The 26396-nt window shown below is 40.6% G+C and overlaps 1 long non-coding RNA gene across 1 annotated transcript in view; it reads right to left on the bottom strand.

Moving 5' to 3' along the window:
* The window catches only part of LOC129491428 (uncharacterized), a 146802-nt gene that overhangs the window by 30500 nt on the left and 89906 nt on the right, over positions 1-26396 (bottom strand). The window contains exon 2 of the long non-coding RNA XR_008660551.2: positions 8494-8551. This is a non-coding gene — a long non-coding RNA (uncharacterized lncRNA). The remainder of the gene's footprint in view (positions 1-8493; positions 8552-26396) is intronic.

Here is a 26396-nt window from a genome sequence, read left to right as displayed (position 1 = left end):
TCCCATTTCATTGGCCAAGCGTGTTACATTGCCACGCTCATGGATGGTGTGGGGAAGAGCACTCCTTCCCTGGTGCCAGGAAGCAGAGGAGGGTGAATGTTTCAACAATAATGCCCCAATGGGCCAGGCACAGTGGCTCACACCTATAATCCCAGCACTTTGGGAAATCAAGGTGGGTGGATCGCTTAAGGTCAGGAGTTCGAGATCAGCATGGCCAACATGGTGAAACCCCATCTCTATAAAACATACTAAAATCCCCAGGAGCTTTTAAACACAGATCCTAAAACCCACGTAATTCAAGAAATGCCTTTGGAAGCACCCCAACTGGAAGAAAGGTGAAGAGGTAGTTTGGTCTTCATAGTGCACATTGGGCTGCCCAAAATCTGAAAACTATTCTTACCAGAAGGCAGAGAGGTTTGCAGGGGTTCCCATTCCTTTCACTCATCCTTGTAACTCTATGGAAGCCAAATTTGGTCCCATTTCATATCTTAGGGGAGGTTAGAGATTGTATGTGGTACAGGGAGGGCAAGGTCTGGGGTGAGGTGCACTATGGAGATGCCGGTGGCTGCAGGCATTATGCCTGGGGATACGATTCTCATGAGACTGTTCCCATGGCACATCTTTGGCTGTTTTTTACTTCCCTTGTCTCCCCAAAGTCTGTGCTCCAGTTTTCCAATCAATTCCAGAAAACTCTTTCTGCCTTTAAAAAAAATACAAAAATACAAAAATTAGCTGGACTTGGTGGTGGGTGCCTGTAGTCCCAGCTACTCGAGAGGCTGAGGCAGGAGAATTGCTTGAACCTGGGAAGTGGAGGTTGCAGTGAGCCGAGATCGCACCACTGCAGTCCAGCCTAGACAACAGTGAGACTCCATCTCAAAACATAAATAATAATGCCCCAATGGGTGAGAAATCACTTTCAGATATTCAGTTTGTATCATATGTCGTGAGCTCCCTGTTTTCAGAGAAAAGTGTCCAAATGGGCCAGAATCCTTTATTATTATTATGATTCCTTTTTAAAATTCTGCCATGGTTGCCTGGAAAAGATGGTGTGATATTTGGAACAACAGACAGAGCACTAAACTGGGAGTCAGGAGACCTCTGTCCTACTTCAGTTTTACCCTTTGACCTTTAGCAAGTCACTTCACCACTCTGGGCAGCAGCTTCTTCACTATTAAAGTAGGAGGGCTTGACCGAGTGATGATCAAAGTGTATTGTAAACCATAAAATTCTAATCTATGGTAGACTACCAATTAAAGTCAATAGCTAACAGTGTCTGTGGGTATGGTGTGATAGTCAACTAATACTTGTCTATTAGAGAACTCATCAGCACAAAGGCAGCAGATGTCAAAGGAATCCTGCTCTACCGGAGGAACGTCTATTGGTACCTTTCAGGGTATCCCACCCACACCCAGCATCAGAGGGAGAAACATCGAGTCTCCTTCACTGTCATATAAACAGAGCCCTGCCCCCACGGTAGAGCTGCCTGTGCAGGAAGCAGTTCCACAGCAAATCAGCTCGGAGCACCTGCCTTGAGGCCTCTAATTCTGGACTCATATTTGAAACCTTTTTCTCTTTCCATGGGTGTCATCATGAAACAGGAAAGTTCCCCTGTCCCCCTCACAGGGCTCACAATGTGATGGGGATGTGGCTCGCTTCTTCAGTGCCCCGCTGCTCAAAACCCCTAGGGAGAGCAGGGGCATCACACTGCCCTTATAAAAAACAAGCCGTCTCCTCACCGACATATCCTAGCACACTTTCACCCAACGCAGGATGGTGCTTCAAGGTTTCTGTCTGTTTGGTGATAAAGTCATTCTGGTCATTCCTAACTTTCGAGTGTAGAGGCAGCTACAACTTACTGACATTGGTAACTTGATAACTTGCTCACTATAAGTCCTTTCATGTGCTTTTCCTTACCAAAGACTTGGGATGAAAAACTATTAGGGCAGGATCAACAGCTATTGAATGCGTTTCCCCTGAGGCTCCGCGTACACAATTGCATCCTCAGCCCTATTCAACACCGGACGGGACACAAAATATAAAGGGCCAACTTTGTTGGCTAATATCCAGTGAACAAGCATCTCCACAGTTCTAAGCACTATCCATCCTGACCTGCAACATGCAATCCAGTGAGGGATCAGATCAAAAACATTATAATAACATACTTATATACAGCTTGTATTGCAGTATCCAGAGGCAAGCGACGTGGGAGTGCAGAGGGAGAAACATTCATAGATCCTTGGCTGATCCTCGCTAGACAATAAGCTTCATGCGAGCAGACACGCATATTCATGTTGTTCACCATCTATCCCCTAATCCTGGGAAATAGGACGAATTCAACAAAGATGTGTTAAATAAATGCATGGATGAATATATTTTACAAATGAGGAAATGAAGGCCCAAGAAGGAAAGTGACTTGACTTGACCAACATCCCAGGGCTAGCTAGAGAAATCTGAACCAGGATCTCCAAACACCTAATCCAATGCGTATCACAGTAGATCAACCACCAAACCTTCAGGAAAATTTTCCAAGAACCCTGGGCTCACTGCTTCATAACTAGCCTGGATAAACTTATAACAACATGCATCCTGGCATTGGACATGGCTGACTGTATAATTAGCTTATTTCGTACCCATATGGAGCAGCTCAGCTCCTGTGCCTCAGTGGGGAATTCCTCGTATGTTGCTAGGGTCGCCTTCTGGGATTACATCTTCAGGGGTGTGCAGGAGGAGGAGTTGGCTGTGCTGATAAATGAATCAGAGAGACAGGAGGAGAGCTGGCAGAGTCCCCCAGGCGAGATGGATGGGGGCTGGATTGTGCTCAGGGCTGTTCTCTTCCCTCGGCCTCTTCTTCCTCTGACCTGAAGTGGACCCAGTGGGAAAATAGCGCCTGCTTCTCCAGGACTTATTGCTTAGTCATAAATCTCCATCTCGGGGCTTTGTATGGGAAGCAGGGCGGCGGTGGTTGGGGGGGGGGCATTGGAGAGGGGAGACCAGGTGAGGGAGGGAGACTGAGCAGAAGGAATATGGGAGGAGGAAAGAAAAAGAGACAAAGATATCTGACAAAAGTTGAAGGGCCAGCAAAACCTCTTTAACTCAGGTTTCATAAGTTGAGAAATATTTTATCACCCTTGCGAGTCAAACCTCTGAAAATCAACAGGGCTTGAGAGTTGCCTGTATTGATCTGAATGCCCGAGATGTATTGAAATATTCATGGCTGGATGTATGTGTTCAGAGAAGATGCTGGGGGTGGGGCCTGGTGCAGAGAGAGGGAGATGGGTAGGTAGATTTCTAAGTAAAAGCCAGTCTCGTTTTCATTAAAAATAGATTAATTCTATTAGTTGGACTAAAACCTTACACTTAAAAGGAAATGAGCTTGTTTGTCAGACAAATAAGCCACTGGCAAACCCAGGAAGAAAAAAACCATTTATTTATTGCTATTTAATAGCAGAAGAGCCAGGGAGAGTTGATAAAATTAGCACGGTATCCCCAAGGGGGGGAGCAAGGGCTGCTTTGTTTGCAAAGCCAATTTGGACACTGCAGCTTTGATCTTCACTTTGAGCATTTGAGCAGGCATGTTAGTATCACTCATTTCACAGGAGAATTGGGATTCAAGTTTCCCCAACAATCTAAAAAGCAGTACATTAGAAAGGGATTGTCTGCCTGTAGTCTCAGAGTCTCAATACCCTTGATACTAATTTGATGTGATGCATTTCACCAGATGTGTCTACCTGAACGATATCTGATGCCCAGGAGACTGTGGTCCTGCCTGAGAGTATTAGACTTGGATTTTTTTCCCCTTTTGAAAATGATTGGATGAAGGCATCCATAATTTAAAATCTGCATATAGATATGACATATGTTACAAATATTTGAGAAAATTCATGCAAGGAATTGAACAACAACAACATATGGAAAACCAGTTCCAAATAACAAGGCAGAATTAAAAATAATCTATTACCTGTAACCACCCTCCTCTTACATTCCAGAGCAACTGACAGAGATGGTGAGAAACCTGTCTCGAAAAAAACTCAAGCCCAACAAGGCATCCCTCTGTGGAGCAAGCCTGTGGGAGTCTGAAGAGAATGTCAGGTTGGTTTACATTCCAACAGGGCTCATCATTTCCACATTATTCAGGTGTAAGAATGATCCTGAAGAAAAGGCAGCAGGCGTGGAATTGGATGGATGGGCGTATCAGTAAAACACAATGTAACTTCGGGGAACCTAAGCCATTCTGAGCAGCTCCTGCCCTCTTTGTGGGTGGACAGCGAGTCCCAATGGCTCTCTGGGTTCAGTGAAATTCAATTAAATTGAAACATTTAAAAAATATGTACAATGTAGCCAGCCCTGGCTTGCACAGGCAGCTATTTCCAGAGGTGGTGGGGCTGGCTCAACCCTCTGATCCCTTCCCACTCTTTCTCCCCATTTTCCCCTCTCTGACTTTCACAACATCCATAGCTGCAGAAGACAAGAGAGAGATGCGGAGCGCCCTCTTCTCAGAGCTTCTGGGAGGACCTTTTCTGATGGGAGAAATCAAAAGTCTGCCAGAGAGTCGAGCATGGCTGTAATTCTGCTGTTTCTTTCAGTGAACGCCGCCATCTATCACTGCTGCATCACCTTCGTATGGTATTTACGAAGTGCTTTATAATCCCCTCCTCGTTACTCCTTCCAGAGCAGGTTAGCATTTTTATTGTTATTCCCATTTAATAGATGCAGGAAGAATAGCACAGAGACCATTTCCCAGGGTCTCACAGGAAGAGCAGGGATTAAGTTCAGATCCCTAAATCCCTACTCGGTTGCTAAACTAATGCACGCTTCCCTCTCCACATCCCTGCCCCCCCTTCTACATGCAGAAGAACCAGGAGGGCTCCATGAAGCCCTGTGACTGGAACACTTCTTTTCCAAGCGAGATCCACTGTGGTTATTAGAAGTGGACAAGGTGTTCCAGAAACATTCTCAGAGATAAATTTCCAAGGTATCAACGATCTGTCCCCAGGGGTTGGCGATGCCACCTGGAGATCATAGCTTCTCTTCCTGCCCTTCTCTTGCCTTCCCTTCTGGCTGAGGTTAAGGACCAGGAAACCTTTGCCAGAAAGGATGGGGATAGGGCTGAAAATGCTCTAAGTTCAACAAGTGGGTTTTGCATCTTTTCCATCACCTAACCAAAGCTTTGGAGATGGAGGAGTTTGAAAAAAAATATGGTTTTGTCTAAACCTTTGCAACAGACTTCTAACTGTGGCCCCATCTTCCTTGCCTACAGGCTGTACTTCTTCCAATCTGTCATCCCTGTTCCTGTTTCAGTGGTTATCGGTCCCGCAATCCCATAGACATAGCCCTGCTCAACTTAAAATTTTTCACCGATCTCTCCTACTGCTAGTGGGGGATTTTAAATTTAGGAAACATACTTAATGGGTACCAGAGGGTCTACAGCCCTTCCTGAAGTTGAATGTAAAATGTAAAAATATATGTGTATCACTGTACATTTTTTCCAGAGAAAAGAACCACAAATTCTACTCTACTCTATGTTCCAGAAAAGGTTAAGAATTACTTGTGTACTGCACAAAGCTTAAGCTTCTTATTGTGGCATTTGGGGCCCTTGTAACCCAGCCTCTCCTTGTTTGAGCTCATATCTCAGTCTCACGCTCCTTCTCTTCACTTCCTTGAGCAAACCATGAGCCTCCAGGCCAGCACACGAGCTTTTCCCTCCTGCTCCAATGCCCTCCCAGCCTTCTGTTCCTCCTCTGGGAAGTGGTTCAAAGTCCCCTCCTGTGTCTCCCTCGAAGCCCCAGAGCATTCCTTGCTTCCCTCCTTGGCAGCTCTGGTCATGCCATGTTATACTAGTTTATTTGACTATCTCCTTGTTCAACCATGAGCTCCTGGAAGGTGGGGACTGTGTTTATTATTTTGGTTCTGAATCCCTAGTCGTTCATGTATGTCCCTAAATAGATGTTCAGCACATATTTTAAAACCCATAACATAAATGGTGTCCAAAAAATTCACTCGTGTACTATGTAGTCTCTCATTAGCCCAAGGTTAATGAAATGACAGGTAGACTCTGCCCATGTCACCTGGAGGCACTCCAGGAGGGGTCTGGCTATGCAGTGCACATCTTTTCTGGTCTGAGCTGTGGTTTGGTGCCACCAGATGGTTCATTCACTCTGGACTTAAATGTAGATTGAGACAATTCTGCACCTGTAGACCCTGAAATTTCTAGAATAGAGGAAATGATTCCAAGAATCTCCCAGTGAGTTGGTGTCTGTTTCATTGCCCCATATGAATAGTTTGGGCTGGGAGAACACTGGGTTCTAGGCATCCACCTTCCACCATCAATGTGGGGTTGCTTACTCTGTGACCTTCCCCAAGAAGATAATACTTCAGCTTACTTGACACTATGAGCTTGGCAAAGGACATGAGTGAATCACTCACCCTGTGAAAGCTAAATTTGTGTATGCTATAGAGGTATTTGCAGAAAGCATAAAAGATTTGAGGAAGCAGTTTAAAGTCTTGTTTTTCTCATTTTCCTAAGCCATTTTTTTTTTTCTTTTTTGAGACAGAGTCTCACTCTGTTGCCCAGGCTGGAGTGCAGTGGTGCAATCTCGGCTCACTGCAAGCTCCGCCTCCCAGGTTAATGCCATTCTCCTGCCTCAGCCTCCCGAGTAGCTGGGACTACAGGCACCTGCCACCACACCCAGCTAATTTTTTTGTATTTTTTTAGTAGAGACGGGGTTTCACCGTGTTAGCCAGGATGGTCTCAATCTCCTGATCTCATGATCTGCCCGCCTCTGCCTCCCAAAGTGCTGGGATTACAGGCATGAGCCACCGCGCCCGGCCCATATCTTCTTAATGAGAACATACAGAGGCAGGGGAACAATCACATTAGTCCCTGACTCTGAGCATTCACACACCCCTCCGTGATATCACTGGGACCTCAGCCTCGTGGGATACACATTCTCACAGACACTTGCCCAGAAACCAGGCTCATGCCTCACACATCATGTCTCATTCCTAAAACCTGAAGGCTCTGGTTTGAGCATTCCTAAAGCAAGGATGATCTAGGTGTGGGGAAATTATTTACCTACTCTCTATACTGCCCCAGGAATGTTACATGCATTCATTCACTTCATCCACACAAAAAACCCTGTGAGTTAAATATTGTAATTCCTATTCAGTCGATGACAAAACAGAGGCTCAGAAATATTAAATAACGTGTCCTGTGTCAAGGGTCAGTGGTCAAGATGTGCATGTAGACTGGTCTGGTTCCAAAGCCCATGTTCTTTCCACTGTACAGACAGCACAGGATGGGGCTGGACAGCCTGGGCTCTGGAGTTAGGTTGTGTGGGTAGAATACAGGCTCCACCACCCACTAGTTATGTGACCTTGGGCATATTTCCTAACTGCTTGGTGACTCCATTTCCAGAGTAAAATGAGGGAAATATTAGTACCTACCTCAAAGTGTTACAGGAAGAAATAAGTGACACGCTTGGAACACCCTATCAAAGCTTAGGATTGTATTGATACAATATTTTCTAAACAAAAGTTTGGACAAATAGTCTGACAAGTAAAAGTACATTTAGGGCTTCAGCTAGGTGATAGCCCAGAATACTGGCTTCCCTCATGACTCCAAAAATTATGACCACACCTCTAGTTTAGACACCAGTGATTGGCACTTTCCTTCCACTTGTGGCACATTTCATATATTCACTTTTTAAGCCACAGAAAAGCATCAGGATAATAACTTGAAGATTTCCTCCCCCTACAATAACCTCCAAATCCCTTTCCTCATCAGTATGCTGGTAGGCACATCTATTTAATATGGATTCTTTCTCATTTCTCCTCCCAGTGCTTCTCTTCCACGCTTGGACTGATTATTCTGTGTTTTCATTAAGAACATTTTCCATTTGCCAGTCCAAAAAAACGACTCCTCAATGTGATGGCATCATTTCCTGCAGAGAGAAGCCCTCCCACTTGTGGCCAATCGCAAGGCCAGATTCAAACAAGAATTAACTTCCAACCTTTTTTCCTCAAACACAAATAGAAAGGTCAAAAGCTAACCCTAGAGACAGTCGCCTGCCCACTTCTGCATGTAAATTCCAAAGATCTTTATAGTGTCTAGCTGGAGAATTTCCCCTCTGTTTCTGTTGTATTCCTCTCATGCTCTAGTTCAATAAAAATAATTCTAGCAGCTTAATAAATGTCTCCTGGATGTCTTGCAAGGATGCCATTGCAGGCTGGGTCTGGGAAAGCATGGTGTGATGACTGGTTTTATTAAGATGTATTATTTTGGTATAGAGAGGTCTAAAACTTATTTAATAGACTTTTATTAAGTATCAACAATGAGCCATGGATTAGAATAGGGTGTGAGTAAGACTAGGTCTATGCCTTTGAGAAGCTCAAATGGAGACATTCAGGGGTAAGTAGATATTTTCAATGACCTTGAAGAGCACCGTGTGAGACATAGAGACTGAAAGCTGTAGGAGACAAAAGAGAGCCACTCACCATGCCAGGAAAAGAAGAATGGTTTCACAAAAGAGGCAGTCTTTTTTGACAAGCTGATCTGGAAACACAAGCAGAAGTTTGCTGTAGTAGAGGTAGGGCACACTGGTGGGGGCGGGGTAGGGAACAGAGCAAATGCAGGAACAGAGAAAGTGTAATTATACTAAGAATATAGAACAAACTATATTTATGTAAATAAGATGGTTGAGTTTTCTTTGGAAAGACTATGGAGTTCCAACACTGAGACATAATCATAAAACAGAAGAAGATCATTTCTTTAAATGAGAGCAATGGACTAGATTAGTGTTGCTCCGGAGTAAGTTATAGACACTTTTAATGGGAAAATTTTTTTGGCAGATCCATAATGTTGACTTAACACATTTTTATGTTTTGTGCAAATATAAAACTGGGTATAACTTCTTATAAGTATTGAACAGCTATAAATTCATATTCACTAAGTGAATAGAAATGAAACTCAAAAGGTAATAAAATGCATTAATTTAAAATAACAAATAATGTTGTTTGGCAGAAACTAAGCTGCTATTCCCAACATGAATAGAGCATTGAAGGCTACACTCCGATTACTTTTGGATTTGGTATGGCTACACATCTGTGTGTTATGCGATCACTAACTTCCCCATGACTCTTTTAAAATTACTGAAAACTTTCAATCATGTAGCACACCTGATAATATTTAATCTTAACTTTACAAAATGTGTAATTTATCTACTAAACCTGATTCTTTCGGTCATCTGTTACAGGACATCATTTTCATGACATCAAAGTGTTTATTAATTTAAAAACTTTAGAAACAAACAGCATACCCTATGAAAGTGTCTCTTAATGGAAAATTATCAATGGAAAGTAAGTCTAGTGTTCATTACTGGCAAAGTGTGAGTACAAAGAGGACCAGGTTGGAAGCCATCATGGTGACATCAAGACCTGTTAACCTACTCACAGTCAGACAAGCCAAAGTACAAGTTCCCTTTGGGTGATCCCTTCGACCAACATAAACACAGTCCCAGAATCACATGGCTCCAGGTCCTCATTCAGAGGTTCTCAATATTATAATAGAATATTCATCAACAAAATGAGAATATAGAATTTAAAATTTCACAAAGAACTTATAGACTCTTAAGATTATGTTTGTAGACCCCAAGAGTTGACTGCACCCAGTTTAAGAAAAGCTGGACCAAATAATCTTAAAATCCTTTCCAACTCTGAATTTCTCCCATTATTCTAAAAGTTGGAAATGAAAAAAACAAACCCAGACAACTGAGTCTTGATGAAAACCATCAGGTTATCCAAATTTGTCTCCTCTCCTTTGCTCCCCTCCTCTCTTTCATGCCCATATCTTGCTCATTCCCCCAAAAACCCAAAATTCTGTTCTCATAAAAATCTGCTCTTGCGAAAAATAAGATCTTGGCCCCCCATTTCTGAGTGCAGATTTAATCATCATCACTTCTTCCAAAAATAATGCACATTACGCTCGAGCTCTGGATTTAAGTGTTTCTTTTTTCCCTTTTATTTTTAAGCCCCCATGCAGGCATTTTGTATATAAAGAAATAAGTCCAGGGGAAAAATGTTTGGTGGGGGAAAAAGGGAGGCTCGGGGACATACCAGGGAGGTGGCAAGCCCTGGGGACATTTCAACCCTGAACATCTGGACCCTGAGTCACATGAGTGATGACAGCAAAAGTTGCACAATTATAAACTGGGCAGATTTGAAAATTGATCCTGAATCAAACAACCACTAATTTTCCTGGTCCCCTCTGGCAATCATTTTTTCAAACTGTTCAGGGCTTTAAAATACGAAAATAATGAACGTGTGGCAACTCCCCTCCCTTCCTCTCCTCACGCCATCAGTTTCCCACCCCCTCTTTGTAGAAATCTTCTGGTTGGCTATCTATATTCAAATTACACTTTTCAAACTGTTCTCTCAATGAGTTCAAGAGGAGTTTATTTCCCCCCACAATTGCTGCTAAACTATAATTGCCTGCTATTTCTTTTGCCCCCTTTTTGAATAAGTGGTGTTAGATTTGCCACTTTGGCTAATCCTCAGGAATCTGACCTGTCATTATACAAACTTCTAAAAATATCAGCTTGCACTTCACAGTTTCCGTTTTGGTTTTATGTAATTCCTCTCCAATGTGTTTTATTTGAACGTGCTAACCTGCTTTGAAGAAAAAAAATTGCTAGCTGGCATTGCCTGTCATCTGCTGTGTTCCTTCTCAAAAGGCCTCAAATGAGAATACTGGTCTCTGGGTAGTTGAATTTTTATGAGAAGAATGAAATAGAGGAAAAACTTATTGACACACACATTTCCCTTTGGTCTCCTACAATCTCAGCAGAGAACACATTTCTTCTCTATATTCTCTCAGCTAAGGCACTCCGAAGGGCCACAATAATAGAATCCAGCATTCAGCACCTATCAATCAAACACCTGCTAAGTGCCAAGCCCTGCATGAATTGTGGGTGATGAGCAAAAGTTGTCTAATGAGGAGGCTAAGGGAGATTCTTGGTTTGGTTGGGGGTAGGTGGGAATGAAAGCGCTGAAAATAAGGATCTGAAATCATGCTGGGCAAGTAGAAGACATCTCTTATGTGAAAATAACAGACTAATTTTGCTGTCCATACTGGGGAGTAAGGCATGCCTTTTCCAATGGAGAATTTGCTTCTGTGAGAATAGGGTCATAACTGGAGGAAGAAGGCTACATGAGACAAAAGTTGGCCATCTCCCTTCTGCATATATACTGCTCATGGTTCTCCATAGCCTCTTCCTGGTCACTACTGTGATAGGGCAGGAAATGGGAATACCTCCATTCTGTCCTGAAGAAGCTCACTGAGGGACCCCCAGCCTAGACTCTGCTTCTCCAAGAGCACCATGAGGGCCAGGTTTCAGCCCTGTAAGACAAGTCCCCCTGTAGATTAATATACTACACCTCTGCTGAGCTCCACATCTGCCAGAAATGGGCTTTAAATATGCATGTGGGACCCTCAGACCCCCTTGGCCTGGTTTAAGTTCACACTGTAGGCTCTGGGCTGCCTTGATGAGTGGGACCACTATGCCTCTGTGACCCATGCCATGTCTGAAGACACTACTACATTTCACCAAGTGTCATCATTCAACATTCAGGCCTCAGAGCCCGGCCCTGGGGGCCAAAGTTCCAACCTGCTGGCCTTGCCTTTGCTGCCTCCTTCTCCAGGTCCATCCTTCTCGGTGAATGTGCCCAGGTTGGGTTGTCCACATGATGGAAGGGGTCCAGTGCTTTTCTATTTTATGTTCAGCTCAATAAAGAGTTTCTGATGTACTCACTTTGGGAAGGGAAAAATGTTTCTAAATATCTCAACATGGACAAGGACTGGATGGCCTGAATATAAAAATATGGTGAATAATTGACATTACAACCAATTTTACAGAAATACAGATTATCAGAGAGTACTATAAACTGTTGTATACCAACAAAATGGATAATGTATCTTAAATGGACAAATTCCTAGAAACATCCAACCCAGAAAGACTGAATCACGAAGAATAAAAAATCTGAATAAACCTATAACCAGGAAAGAGATTGAATCAGTAACCAGAAACCTCCCAAAAAATAAAAGACCAGGACTAAATGGCTTCATTGGTGAATTCTACTAAGCATTTAAAGAAGAATTAACACCAACCCTCCTCAAACTTTTCCAAAGAGGAGGAAACACTTTCAAACTAATTCCATGAACCCAATATTACACTGATATCAAAGCCAGACAAAGACCACACAAAAAGAGGAAACAACAGAACAATATTCCTAAATATTGATGCAAAAATTCTCAACAAAATACGAGTGAACAGAATTCAACACTACATTAAAAGTATTATATACAATAAGCAAGTAAGATTTATTCCTAGAATGCAAAGATGGTTCAACACACAAAAATCAACCCATGTAATATACCACATTAACAAAATGAAGCGAAAAAAAAGCCATGATTATCTCAATTGATGCAGACAAAGCATCTGATGAAATTCAACACCCTTTTATGATAAAAACACTCAACAACTAGAAATAGAGGAAAACTATTTCAACATAATAAAGGTCATATATGAAAAGTCCACAGTTAACATTATACCCAATGGTGAAACCCTGTAAGTTTTCCTTCTAAGAATGGTAACAAGGCAAGTATGCTCATTTTTGTCACTTCAACTAAACATAGTACTAGAAGCCCTAGTCCAAGCAATTAGGCAAGAAGATGAAATTAAAAGCATCAAAATTGGAAAGAAATAAGTAAAATTATTTCTATTCGCAGACAAAGTGATCTTATACATAGAAAACAATAAGGATTCCATAGTAAAACAAAACAACAACAAAACCTGTTAATAAATTCAGTAAAGTTGTAGAATTAAGTCAGCATCAGCCCACAAAAGTCAGCTGTGTTTCTATACACTAACAATGAACAATCTGGAAAGGAAATCAGGGAAACAATTCAATTTACAATAGCATCAAAAATAATAAAACACTTAGGAATAAATTGAACCAAGAAAAAGACTTGTTAAGTAGAAGTATAAAACATTTGTGAAAAAATTAAAGGCACAAATAAATGGAAAGATACTGTGTGTTCATGAACTGCAAGACTTAATATTGTTAAGGCATCAATACTACCCAAAGAGAGCTATAGATTCAATGCAATCTCTATCAAAATTTCTGCATTATTTGCAGAAATAGAAAGATCCATTCTAAAGTTCATATAGAATCTCAAGAGATCCTGAATAGCCAAACAATCTTGAAAAAGAAGAACAAAGTTGGAAGTCTCATACTTCCTGATTTCGAATTTTATTATAAAGCTATAGAAATCAAAACAGTTTGGTACTGGCATAAAGACAAACATATAGAAAAAACAGAATAGACAGCTCAGAAATAAACCCTCCTATATCTGATCAAATGATTTTCAACAAGGTTGCCCAGACCACTTAATACAGGGAAATAACATTTTCAACAAATGGTGTTGGGAAAACTGGATACCCACATGCAAAAGAATGAAGTTGGAAACTTTTCCTTATGCCATACATAAAAATTAATTCAAATGGGTCAAAGACCTAAGTGTAAGAGCTAAAACTATAAAACTCTTAGAATAAAACAAAAGGAATAGCTTTATGACATTGGATTTGGCAATGACTTCTTGGATATGATACTAGAAGCAAAGGCCAATAAAAGACAAAATAGATAAGTTGGACTACATCAAAATAAAAAACCTCTGTCCATCAAAGGATACAATCAACTGAGTGACTGAGAGAAATGGAATGGGAGAAAATATTTGCAAATCATGTCTGGTAAGTGGTTTATATACAGAATACATACACAACTCATAAACTCAACAATAAAGACAACAATAGCAAAAGCACAGTGAGTTATTACCTCACACTCATCAGGATGGCCCTGATTAAAAAACAACAACAACAGAAAATAACAAGTGTTGGTGGATAAACTGAAACCCTTGTGCACTGTTGGTGGGGATGTAAAATGGCAAGGGAGTCCTGCTTCTTGCATCCCATCTGGGTGAGTGCTGTGCTGAGGGACCCATGAGTCTTCTCTGGAGCTGTCTGATTAGTGGACCATGGACTTTTCTTACTCAAGAGAGTTGCATCTGGGCTCCCTAAAGTTGAGGGCATATGAAAATGTACGGAGTGCTGTCTGCTTTTTGTCCTGAGATTTTTAAGGCAGAAAGTTCTTGCGAGCTATCAGTGCATGAAGGCAATGTGGTGTTGTATGCCCAGGAAGAACATGGAGCAAATTTCTCCTCTTCCTAGTTTTCAGAGGGCCTTGGAGAGTGAGGAAGGGCACACAGTGGTAGCTGTGTCTCCAGGTGAAGAACATCTCCCATCCCCCAAAAAATGTTGCTGTTCACCAACACAGAGACCACAGTTTCAGCAGAAGCCCATCACAGGAGACAGAGTAGGGTGAGGTAAGGGACCCCACTCCATGTGGCTGAGAGCAGGCACTTCTGCTCCCTCCATCCTCCTCCCATCCTCAGCTTCAGAGGAAATGTAACAAATGCATTTCTGAGACATTCAAACAGAGTATTTGAGAGCATAAAGCAGGGAAAAAATAGAATCATTTTTCTGTCTCTCCTTGGGGGGTTGAATTTACATAGTGCACCAGTTACCCTAAGATGCACAGGGTGCTATGGGACTCACTGGAAGGTGACTTGGGGGCTTTGAGGGGATTGGATGGAAGGCATTGTAGGCAGATGGTGACTGAGCTCCAAGAGGACTTGGCTCAGGCCATCTGGATGGGTCCATCAAATGACCCTTTTTGTTTCTGTTCATCTGAACCCTCTTTGTTCAGACCCTGATGCCTTGAGCTGGTGGGTTGGGAGCTGGACATATGGGTTGCACCCCTCATTCTCTCCACATGGGACTTCTCTATACCCTGTGCAGAGGCATAAAGCTGACCACCCCCACCCAACGACCATGGCTCCTTAGTCTTAAGCACTCTGCAGTAAGCAGAATTTTCCCCTCTCACAATTCCTCTCTGTTGGTTCCTTGCCATGTCCCAGAAACCAGGGTTACGCAGGAGTCGTAACCCCTCCATACCCTCTCCTCTCTTCCAGCCCAAGCTAATTTTCTTCACTATGTTCATGAATACACATAAATCTTAACTCTTGGGCCAGTAAAAGGCGCTCTCTTAAAATGCTTGTGGATCCTTTTCAGCTTCTTGGGACATGCACATATATAATAAAATATAGCATCTTGTGATAATTGACCAGATTATTTACTGGAACTGGGGAGAGTGTGAGCTCATTTGAATGAAAATCTTGAACAATAGTAGTAGCAGTCATCATAGCAGTAGTAATAATAATATTGATAACTCTTCCTTATTGAGAGCTTAAATGTGGCAGTCATGGTGCTAAGTATTTTCAGTATATCACCTCTTATTTCTCAGAACAATTCGCTCCCTAACAGACACACCTAGGCAAATGACTATCAGGTATTTGTTTGTAACACTCACATATATTCTTTCCTAGCCTAATATTAAGTATTTTTAATAACGTCTTTTTATTGATGGGGAAATTTAGACTTAAAGTGACTGAATAACTTGGCCAGATTATCCAGTTGAATTAAGTGACTTGTCTTCAATTACAAGGCATTCAGGTATCATAGCATTTTGGCTGAAAAACGAAGTAATTTATGTCCTAAGACTTAAATTTTACCATCTAAACCCCAAATTTAATAGCATTAATTGAGGAGGACATTTTCACTTATTTGCATAACCAAAAATCCTACAAAGTTTTCTAACAGATTCTCTGGGAAATGAATTTGCAACCCTTTGCTTCAATTTTGAATGAACATACAGTAGAATGAATGTATCATATCAATCTGCATTATTCTTATAATTTTTTAAGCATCCATGTGTATTAAATCTTTTTTCAGGAATGGTCTGATAAGAAAAAAGTAAGAAACAATGGGCTTTACAAATTCCTATTTAGTCATAGTGTTCTAAAACAGAGTGTATTGTTCACTAGAGTAACTGATAAGAAAAACAGTTATTGTTATAATCTAGCTTGTGTACAGGGAGTTTTAGAAAGTTTTAAACTCTGACCCTTTATTTTTTGTGCATTTTCACATCTCAATCAAGATCATTGTGCCAATCAAATAAAATTGAGATTGAGAATATCTGCCCTGCTATGTTATAGTGTGACTGGGTAATCACAATGGACATTTTTTTAGTGCTTACTATGTGCAGTGTATATATCTTAAATTCATTTGATACTCAAAAAATCCTTTGAGGTAGGTACTATTGTTATTTCCATTTCACAAAGAAGAAAATTGAAGTTCTAAAAGGTTAATTTGAGCTATGTAATTGATGGAGGCAAGATTTAAACCCCGGTAGGCTGGCTCCCCAGCGGAGGTTTCTAACCACTTCACCATAAAATATGACAGTATGTATTTTAAAAGTTAAGTTTTCATCCAATCAGAGGATCAAACGTTAGTTTAATCCCCTTTCTTTAGACTCAAAGGGGTTAAACATCTTTGTGATCAAATATTGCCTCACTGGAACTTGGTAACCACTAAATACGGGTTCCAAAGGCCCTCTGAAAAGTTAAAAGTATTGCACAAGTGTTAGTATTACTAATTTTATTGGCTTGAAATACCATGTTTTTAACAGTCCCTGAATAGATGATATTGGTACTCCAAATTCAGGACTGAGTTTAGATTGTCCAAATGGCATTCAGCATGAAGTTCTTTTGGAATGCCTTTCATTATTTCTCCAAATGTTTCCAAAACTGAAAATCTTAGACTCTGTGATGTCAGTCAGAAAGATGATGTTAGAAGAGAAAAAAAGGTTTTATAATTATTTCTACCCAAAACAATAATTCTCTGCCAAATCACCTATCATTCTAGATTGAGGTTATTATGAAGTTTGGCTCTTCCTCAAATCAAATACGTCCTTCAAGAATGAAGACTCACTATTGATGGCATGCAAAGGAATGTAGCAAGTCCCCCAAGACCATTTCCAAAGATGAGCACCAACAGTGTCCTCAGAGTTAAGATCAAGATGGTACCAGTATACAGCTTGCCTCAGTAAGTACCTTGAAGTATTCATAGAAAAGTGTTATCCTTCTGGCATGTTTTCTTAAAAAAGAATTCATAGTACTTAACTTACATTGCTCATATATTTTCCCCCAAGTAGCCCCATCCTATGTTAATATTTCAGGGTGATGCCACCTTCTTGCACAGAACTTCAAACAATTAACAGAGAATGCTATATAGGACTCAGAGTCAGAGCAGCAGGCTGACCTGGTGAACTCCCACGCCACCCCCACTCCCCGACATTTTATATCCCAAGCTACAGGACAGCTAATGGTGCTTGTGTTAGAAACAGCCAGGACAAAGGTCAGCAGTGAGGAATGTCTGTAGGACCCTACTTAGCCAGCTCCGTGAGGCTGATGCAGGAGGGCGTGATGATGAGAAAGTAAGCCCGCAACTGTTTGAGCCCTGTTATCTGAGCCAATGTAAACATCGAACCACAAATACTTCCCCTTCCTCCTCCAGGATCCAAATGTCAATTGCTTCCAGCTTCAAAGTTCTGAGCCTGTACCACACCTCCCTTTGATTCCAGCTTGCTTGGAAAGAGAACAACATGCCTGACTCCATCTGTGCGGTAAAATTGAGTCTCTTTAGCTAAGTCATTAGGAGATACTGGGTGTGCCCCAAACCTGGATCCCTAAAATTTAATTCACCCTAGAGAAAATTCTGGCCCTCCATCAAACGACCACACAAACAACAGGTCAAACTCTGAAAAGGCCATCCTCTAGGTGGGTGGGACCCAGGACAAATCAGCTCCAGTTCTGGAGCCTGAGTAGGAAGGCTGAAGGGGCCACAGAGGATGCCACAGTGCTGAACCTAGGAATCATTCCACCTGGGAACTGGGACAGAGGGACAAAACAGATTGCCAGTTCCCCTTTCCAAGCCTCACATTGTTTTGACCATCAATATCAGACAGTATTATACTTGCCATCCCTTTTCATTAGTAAACTTATCCCCAGCCCTTTAGCTTAAAAGCAGTTGAGCTTATGATCCATTATAACTAGTTTGCCAAATATTCAACCCCCTCTGAGTGCTTTTTTACATTGGTGTGGGTGGTCAGAAAAAATATTTTGGCCTTTTTTTGGGCATTTTATGGACTCTTTATTATCAGTGCTATAATGCTGAAGTCTAGCACTTGAGTTTGTTTTCAGGCTACGGTATCTCTTTTCCTATCCTACTCCAGAAAATGTTGCCCTGTTCCCAGGCCCAGCAGGTGGAAGACAACCATGATCCTCTTCAGGCAGGTGCTAGGTTTGGACAGTTCTTCCTGGTTTTTTAGCAGCTTGCTACATAATGGTGATGGAGGAGGAGGAAGGAGGTGGGAGGTAGAGGTGGCAGCAGAGCCATTTAAATGAGCAGCGTTGGGCCAACTCTTGATTCTTCCTGGGGACACCTGCCATGTGGAGACTGAGCTGCTCACCTTGCTCATCTCCCCACCACCCCAGTCCCAGTACAGCCTGTCTCCAACCGTGCCTTTCCTTCTACTATTCTCATTCTCATTTCCATAACAGGACTTTTTTTTTTTGGTTCCAGCTCCCAGGCCATATTTTCATGATACATAATTTCCCTTGGGTTCATAGGTTGGAATTTGACCTCTGGTTTCATAGGGCTCTGGTTCCTGGCAAGTAAGAGAATGCTGCTTGTGAGAGCAACTTAGTGAGAACTAGTGGCTGCCATGGTCAACGTTTCCCAGCCCTCCTGCTGATCTGCATGTTAGCTCCATACGCACTCAGTTTTGTTCATTTTCAGAAGTGAGAAACTGTTTGACTACAGCCAACTTATATAGGATTCTTAAGCAAATGGAGAGTAACATGAGAGGAATGGTACAGGTTTTAGACTCTGATAGGCTGGGTTCCCTGTTCTGTTTTAACCACCAATAGGCTGTATGTCATTGGAAAAAGCACTACCTCTCAGGGTCTTGATTTCCTCATCTGTAAAATGGGAATCGTAACAGTCCTTTCAGGAGCTCTTAAAAAAAGAGCTTTCGTGTGAAGAAAGAGTGATGGATATAAGATACTGGACTTGCTAATGTTTTTGCAATGCTATCTTTTGTTTTTTGCCTGTGTGCCTGCCCACATACCACTCATTGCCTACAGCATTCTTCAGCTTGCTCTTATTGTAACTGATACTTTAGATAGTGTGGTTGGAGGAAACATCTTTGAGGATGTCATATTTGTGTCAAAACCTTGCAGAGAGCCAGGCAAGGAAAAGCTTTACCAAATAGAACAGTGCTTATGTGCAGTTACTATGGCTTTAGTCTTCCAGTCTCCACTCATTTTCAAAGTTATACAGGTCAGTACCTCCCCAACCCCAACCCTGTCACTTCCTTCAGTGAGGTTATCATATACATTTATAACGCATTAAATTCTTTTGTTGTAGCCTATATTCCATCCTGGGATCCCCTGACCTCCTAAGTGATTTTTAAAAAGTTGTATATAAGAAAGCTCACTGTTTGCAAAGTTCTGTGGATTTTAACAAATGCAAGATGCCATGCATTCACCATGGCAGCATCACATAGGTCAGTTTCACTGTCCTAAAGAATCCCTCATGCCTCACCTATTCAACTCTTTCCCTTCCCCAAGCCCTGGCAATCACTGATCTGTTTACCATTGCTATAGTTTTGTCTTCACTACAATCTCATATAAACAGAATCATACAGTAGTCATCCTTTTCATACTGGCTTCCTTCACTTAGCAGCATGTGATTCTGTAATTGTTTTTAACAGTTCATTATTGAGGGCTAATTAGATGTCAGCTAATGCTCTAGGCAGCTTGACTATAAATCCCCATTTGCCTGGTGTAGTCTGTGCTTACACCTGTTGTCCTTGCATCTCACTCATCATAGTATTTTAGCACAAACAAAAGTGTCCCAATTTGGAAAATAAATTATATTGTCATCCTAGTTCTAGGTTATGAGACTACATCCATGAACAAGATGAAGTCTCTGCCATTAGGGAACTTACATTCTAATGGATATAGATAGATAGTAAAGAAACAAACAAGAAAATTCCACATACTAGTATAAAGGGAAAAAAGAAAATATTAACAGAACTAAACAATCCAGGAGATACTTTAGATAAGTGTGGTTGGAGGAAACGTCTTTGAGGATGTCATGTTTATGTCAAAACCTTGCAGAGAGACAGGAAAGGAATCTCCAAGGCAGAGGGAAAAGAAAATACCAAATATCTAAGGCACAGAAACTTGCCATGTTTAGGAAGAGAAAGAACTAAAGGAGAATAGAATAAGGTGAGTTTGCTGCAATAAGCCAAGTTAAGAAAATTTAGACTTTTTCTAAATTCACTGGGAAATCACTGAGGGTCTTAAGTTGGGGAATAACATGACATGATTCATATTCTAAAAAGATTAGTTGGCCATGCAAAGAAGACACTGGAGTGAGGCATGCAAAAAACCAGAGAGACCAATGGGAATCAATCGCTGTGGTCCAGACAAGAGGTGATGGTGGCTTAAACTTTCATAGTGGTGATGGGAATGGAGAGACATGGTAGAGTCAACATGTATATTGTAGGTGATCTGATGGATTGGATGTTGGGGTTAAAGAAACAGTGATAAGATATTTCTAGATTTTGGCTTAGCAACTGTCTGGTAGGATCATTTACTGAGGTTCAGTGCTGGGGGGAATTGGGAAGGAACCATTGGATGGGTGACAATTCCTGGTTTGTTTCAGACATGTTAAGTTTGAAACATTTGTTACACATCCATGTAGTGATATCAAACAGGAAATTAGTCCTATGAGTTTGCAGTTTGGGAGAGGGTTTAGAGCTGAAAATTAACTGAGAATCCTCATTATGCATTATTTAAAGCTATGGGACTGGTTAAGGTTTCATAAGGAGAGAGTATTGATAGAAAATAAGACTCAGGAATAAGCCGTGGGAATTCTAACATTTATTAGTCAAAAAGTCAAGGAGCAGCCAGAAAAACAGGAGGAAAAATAGGAGTTTGTTTCATCAAAACTAAGAGGGAAAAGTGTTTTAAGAAAGATAGGCAGTCAACTCTCATGAATGTTGCCAAAAAGTCCAGTACAGTGAGTTCTATTAGGTTTGGCAACATGGAGACCATGAGCATCCTTGACCAGGGCAGCTTTAGCAGAGCCATGGAGATGGAAGACAGATGAAATGTGTTGAAGGTGAACTTGAAGAGGAAGCACAAATGGCTCACAGTTTGTTTAACTGTGATAAATTCCATGATAGTGTAGACCATCTAGCTTTTAGTTTTTGCTGTAACCCCAGTGCCTGCAAATACTTGCCATTTAAATACCTCCACACTCTCATGAATATTTCCAATGCCTACTGTGTAACCTATTTATAACCAGGACATAAGCTAAAAGCTGCACTGAAACAAAGATAACTATTAGAAAGACCTACAAAGATTGTCTGTTTTATTTAGGCCACTTTTATATTTCATTTTTTACAATTATCACCCAGGTGAAGGGAAATTGGCAGTCCCCCAAAATTTCTTCATCTTCTTTATGATCACTAGCGCTTCATTTATGGAAGTTTAGAGAATCATGGGTGTTCCTATTATATTACACTGAAGCATTCCCAGTTTAAGAGAGAAGCTGGCCATTTAAAATAATAAATTTAGAGCAATAATTCTGATTTAAAATCCCAAATCATATTAGCAAAACCAAGAAGGAGGAGAGAAGGGGGAATTTACATGTTAAATTACTCATCTAAAGTGGGAGGAGGCAAGGGATAATGTTTTACACATGATATTAACAATTAAGAAACTACAGAATAAAATGTATTTTGGGGTTGACTTCTGGGCCTCCTAAAAGTTATTGCCAAATGCTTCAGCAAAATAAAGCAGACAGAGCCTTAAGATCAGGAAAGGAATCAAACCACCAGCCAGCCAAAGCTATACCATGCCCAGTTTCACTGCAGAGCATGAGTCCTAGGCCACCAATAAAAGGCATGGTTCTGTGGGGCCTACGGACAGTCATTTCAAAACCATTAAATGGAGAGTAAATTAAATTAAAATAAGGAAAGAGTGAAAGAAAAACATCCACCCATTTAAAATGAGCCTAAAAATATAAGTTCCAAATAAAGCGAGAGATAGGAAAAAAGCCAACAAAATTAACAATCAAAATATGAGTTCACTACAGATAGAAATAAAATAAGAAAACAACCTGAAATAGGCCTCAAAATAAATATGTTTAGGATCTATGAAGAGATAAATGAAGGAATCATTTATCATGATCTTACACATAGAAAACCCTAAGAGTGCCATCAAACTTTTAGAACTGATTTTTAAAAGTCAGTAAAGCTGCAGGATACAAAATCAACACATAAAAATCTGTAGCATTTTTTATGGACTATCAATAAACTAGCTGAAAAAGAAATCAAGAAAGTAATCACAGTTATAACAGCAACAAAAATAAAATAAAATAAAATACCTAAAAATAAATGTAACCACAGAAGTAAAAGATCTCATCAATGAAAACTATAAAACACTGATGAAATAAAGAGGACAAAAAAAAAAATGAAAAGACCTTCCATGTTCATGAACACGCTCTTTGTGAAAATGAGCATACTACCAAAAGCAATCTGCATATTCAATGCAATCGCTATCAAAAGATCAATGACATTCTTCACAGAAATAGAAAAACAATCCTAAAATTCATATGGAACCACAAAAGACCTCAAATAGCTAAAGCAATCCTAAGCAAAGAGAACAAAATGGCAGGCATCACACTGTCTGACTGAAAATATACTACAAAATTGTAGTAACCCAAGCAGCATAGTACTCGCATAAAAACAGACATGTAGACCAATGGACCAGAATAGAGGACCCAGAAATAAATCCACACAGTTACAGCCTACTGATTTTTGACAAAGATCTTAAGAACATTTGCTGGGGAAAAGACAGTCTATTCAATGAATGGTGATGGGGAAACTGCTCATCTGATATGGTTTGGCTGTGTCCCCACCTACGTCTCATCTTGAACTGTAGTTCCCATCATCCCCACAGGTTCTGGGAGGGACCTGATGGGAGGTAACTGAATCATGGGGGTGGTTACTTCATGCCATTCTCGTGATAGTGAGTGAGTTCTCATGAGATCTGATGGCTTTATAAGGGGTTTCTCCTTTTGCTCTGTACTTCTCCTTGCTGCCACCATGTGATGAAGGATGTCTTTGCTTTCCCTTCCACCATGATTGTAAGTTTCCTGAGGCGTACCAGCCATGCTGAACTGAGAGTCAATTAAACCTCTTTCATTTATAAATGATCCAGTCTTGGATGTGTCTTTATTAGCAGCATGAGAACAGACTAATACAATATCCATACATGGAAGAATGAAACTAAACCCTATCTCTTACTATGTATAAAAAAAAGTAAAATGAATTAGACTTAAATATAAGATCCCAAACTATGAAACTATTAGAAGAAATCGTAGCAGAAATGCTTCAAGACATTGGAACAGGCAAAGATTTTATGGATAGGCCTGCAAAAGCACCTGCAACAAAAGCAAAAATAGACAAATGGAACTATATCAAACTAAGAGGCTCCTGCATGGCAAATGAAGCAATCAACAGAGTGAAGAGACAACCTAAAGAATGGGAGAACATATGTGCAAACCATTCATCCAACAAGGAATTAGTATCCAGAATATACAGGGAACTTAACAGCAAAAAATAATCATAATAATCTGATTTTAAAATGGGCAAATGAACTAAATACACATCTCTCAGAAAAAAAAATATACAACTGGCCAACCAGCATATGAAAAAATGCTCAACATCACTAATCATCAGGGAAATGCAAATCAAAACCACAAGATATCATTTCACCCATTAGAAAGGCTATTATCAAAAAGACAAAAAAAAAAGGCTAGCAAAGATATGGAGAAAGGGGAGTTCTTATACACTGTTGATAGGGATGCAAATTAGTACAGCCATGGTGGAAAACAGTATTGTGGTCCCTCAAAAAACTAAAAAATAGAACTACCTTATGATCTAGCTATCCCCAAGGAAGGGAAATCAGTATGTTGAAGAGATTATCCACACCTCCATGTTTATTGCAGCACTATATGCAATAACCAAGATATGGAACCAAACTAAGTGCTCATTAAGAAATAAATGGATAAAGAAAATGTGGCCTATATACACAATGGAATACTATTCAGCCATAAAAAGAATGAAATCCTGGTATTTACAGCAACATGGATGAGCTTGGAGGACATTATGTTCAGTGAAATAAGCCAGGGACAGAAAAATAAATGCTGCATGTTCTTACCCTTATGTGGAAGCTAAAATAGCTGATCTCATAGGAGCAGAAAGTAGAAATATGGTTACTAGAGGGAAGGAGAAAATAGGGAGAGGTTGGTTAATGGATGCACAACTATAGCTAGATAGGAGGTACAAGTTCTAGTGTTCTGCAGCACTGTAGGGTGACTATAAACAACAACTTATTGTATATTTTCAGATAGCCAGATGATTTTGAATATTCCCAAAGAAGTGAAAAATATTTGAGATGATGGATATGCTAATTACTCTGATTTGATCACTACACATTATACACATGTATCAAGATGTACCCCATAAATATGCACAATTATGTGTCAATTAAAAATAATGAAAGAAAAAAGTTAAAAGAGGAAGAACTGATGATCAAAACTTGTCCCTCAAACTGCAAATCCCTAAGCTGGGATTTACCAACATAGATTGAAAATAAAAATGAGGCTTGTCTTAATCCATTCGGGTTGCTACAACAAAATACCATAAACTGGGTAGCTTATAAACAACAGAAGTTTATTTCTTCCAGTTCTTCAGGCTGGGAAACCTGGTGAGATCCTGATTTCTGGTTCATAGATGGAGGCCTCTTGCTGGGTCCTCCATGGTGGAAAGGGCTCACTAGTTCTCTGGGGCCTCTTTTATAAGAGCACCAATCTGAATCATGATGTCTCTGTTCTCATTAATCACCTTCCAAAGGCCCCACCTCCTAGTACCATCACCATGTGGGTTAGGCTTTCAGCATATTAACCTGGGAGTGACACAAACACTTAGATCATATATCTGATAGCCTGCACGTATGGACAGACACAGAAAAAGGTTTAATTTTTTTCTGTAGGGCATTTAAATGATGCCTATTTTGTGAATGACATGCAATGTGAAACTATAGGAAATAAAATGGAAGTAGAGGACATAGGCCCCATCCTAAAAGTGTTTAAGTCTAGTTGGGGGAGAAAGACATTCATCCAATGAACAGCTAGAGACACAAACACCTATCTGATCACAGAGAACTACTTGACTGCTTTCATCATGTATATCATCTTTACCTTTCCAAAACACTTACATAAATAATCTTTTCTCATGACAATTCTGTCATGTGAGAAGATTAGATAATGTCCTCATTTCTTAAGTGGGGAAAGTTGGATGGCTGGTCTATGTTATTCAGCAGGTTAATGAAGAGTCATAGTTACAACCAGCTATTCTGAGTCCTAGATGCATTGAGGTAAAACATCACCCAGAGACCCCAGAGGATGAATCTTCCAGCAGCTTCTCTTTTGTTCCTTAGCAAGGGCTCCCCAGAACTCATTTTAAAAACAATATGGATTTTTGCTTCTGGTTATGCTGAAGTAGTTTGCAGCAGACCACTCTCTAGCCCAAAACAACTGGAAAAGCTAAATAAAACAAAGCAAAATAAAAGAATTAGTTTCAAGGCATTGGAGAGCTGACAAAACAACCAAAACTGGGGAGAGGAGAATATTCTAAAAAGGAGGACAGCTCAGAGATTTCAACCAATAGATTGCATTTGTTTTTGTTTTTCCTGGGGTCATTACTGATTCTGAGCATAGGGAAAGAGGCTGATAATCTGGAATTTGCCTCCCAGAGGGAAGGCTACTGCTGGGGGACAGAAAAACCAACAGAGACATTTGCAGTGGTGAGAGGGGCTGGTGAGATGACTGAGAAAGAGTGGACAAGAATACCGAGCTGGACACAGAGCCAATACATAGAGCTTAGTACATTGGCTAAAAATCTAAAGCTGTGACTCAGAAGGTTAAAAAACTAAGCTGGAAGCCTACAGAAGAAAACAAAACAACACAAAAAAACAGGGAAAAGTTGTCCGGAGTCATACCATGCTAAACACAGGCATTAGGGTTTAGGATCTATCTAGGAGCCAAGTAAACCAGAGACAGACTTCACCATACCAAAATTGCAACTGGCCTTGAATCAGTTTGTTTCCTAATGTAATTAGTTGATCAGTTCCCACTCTGTCTAGCAGAGGAAAGACAAACTCTTTCAGGATGAAGTTAACATTACATGGAACCTCTACTGTGTGTGTATGTGTATATGTGTACACATAGAGTCTAGTATTCTAT

This window comes from Symphalangus syndactylus, chromosome 10, assembly GCF_028878055.3.
Source record: "Symphalangus syndactylus isolate Jambi chromosome 10, NHGRI_mSymSyn1-v2.1_pri, whole genome shotgun sequence".
Taxonomy (NCBI): Eukaryota; Metazoa; Chordata; class Mammalia; order Primates; family Hylobatidae; genus Symphalangus; species Symphalangus syndactylus.
The sequence above is the reverse complement of the archived record's forward strand: the minus strand, read 5'-3'. Positions and strand labels throughout refer to the sequence as shown.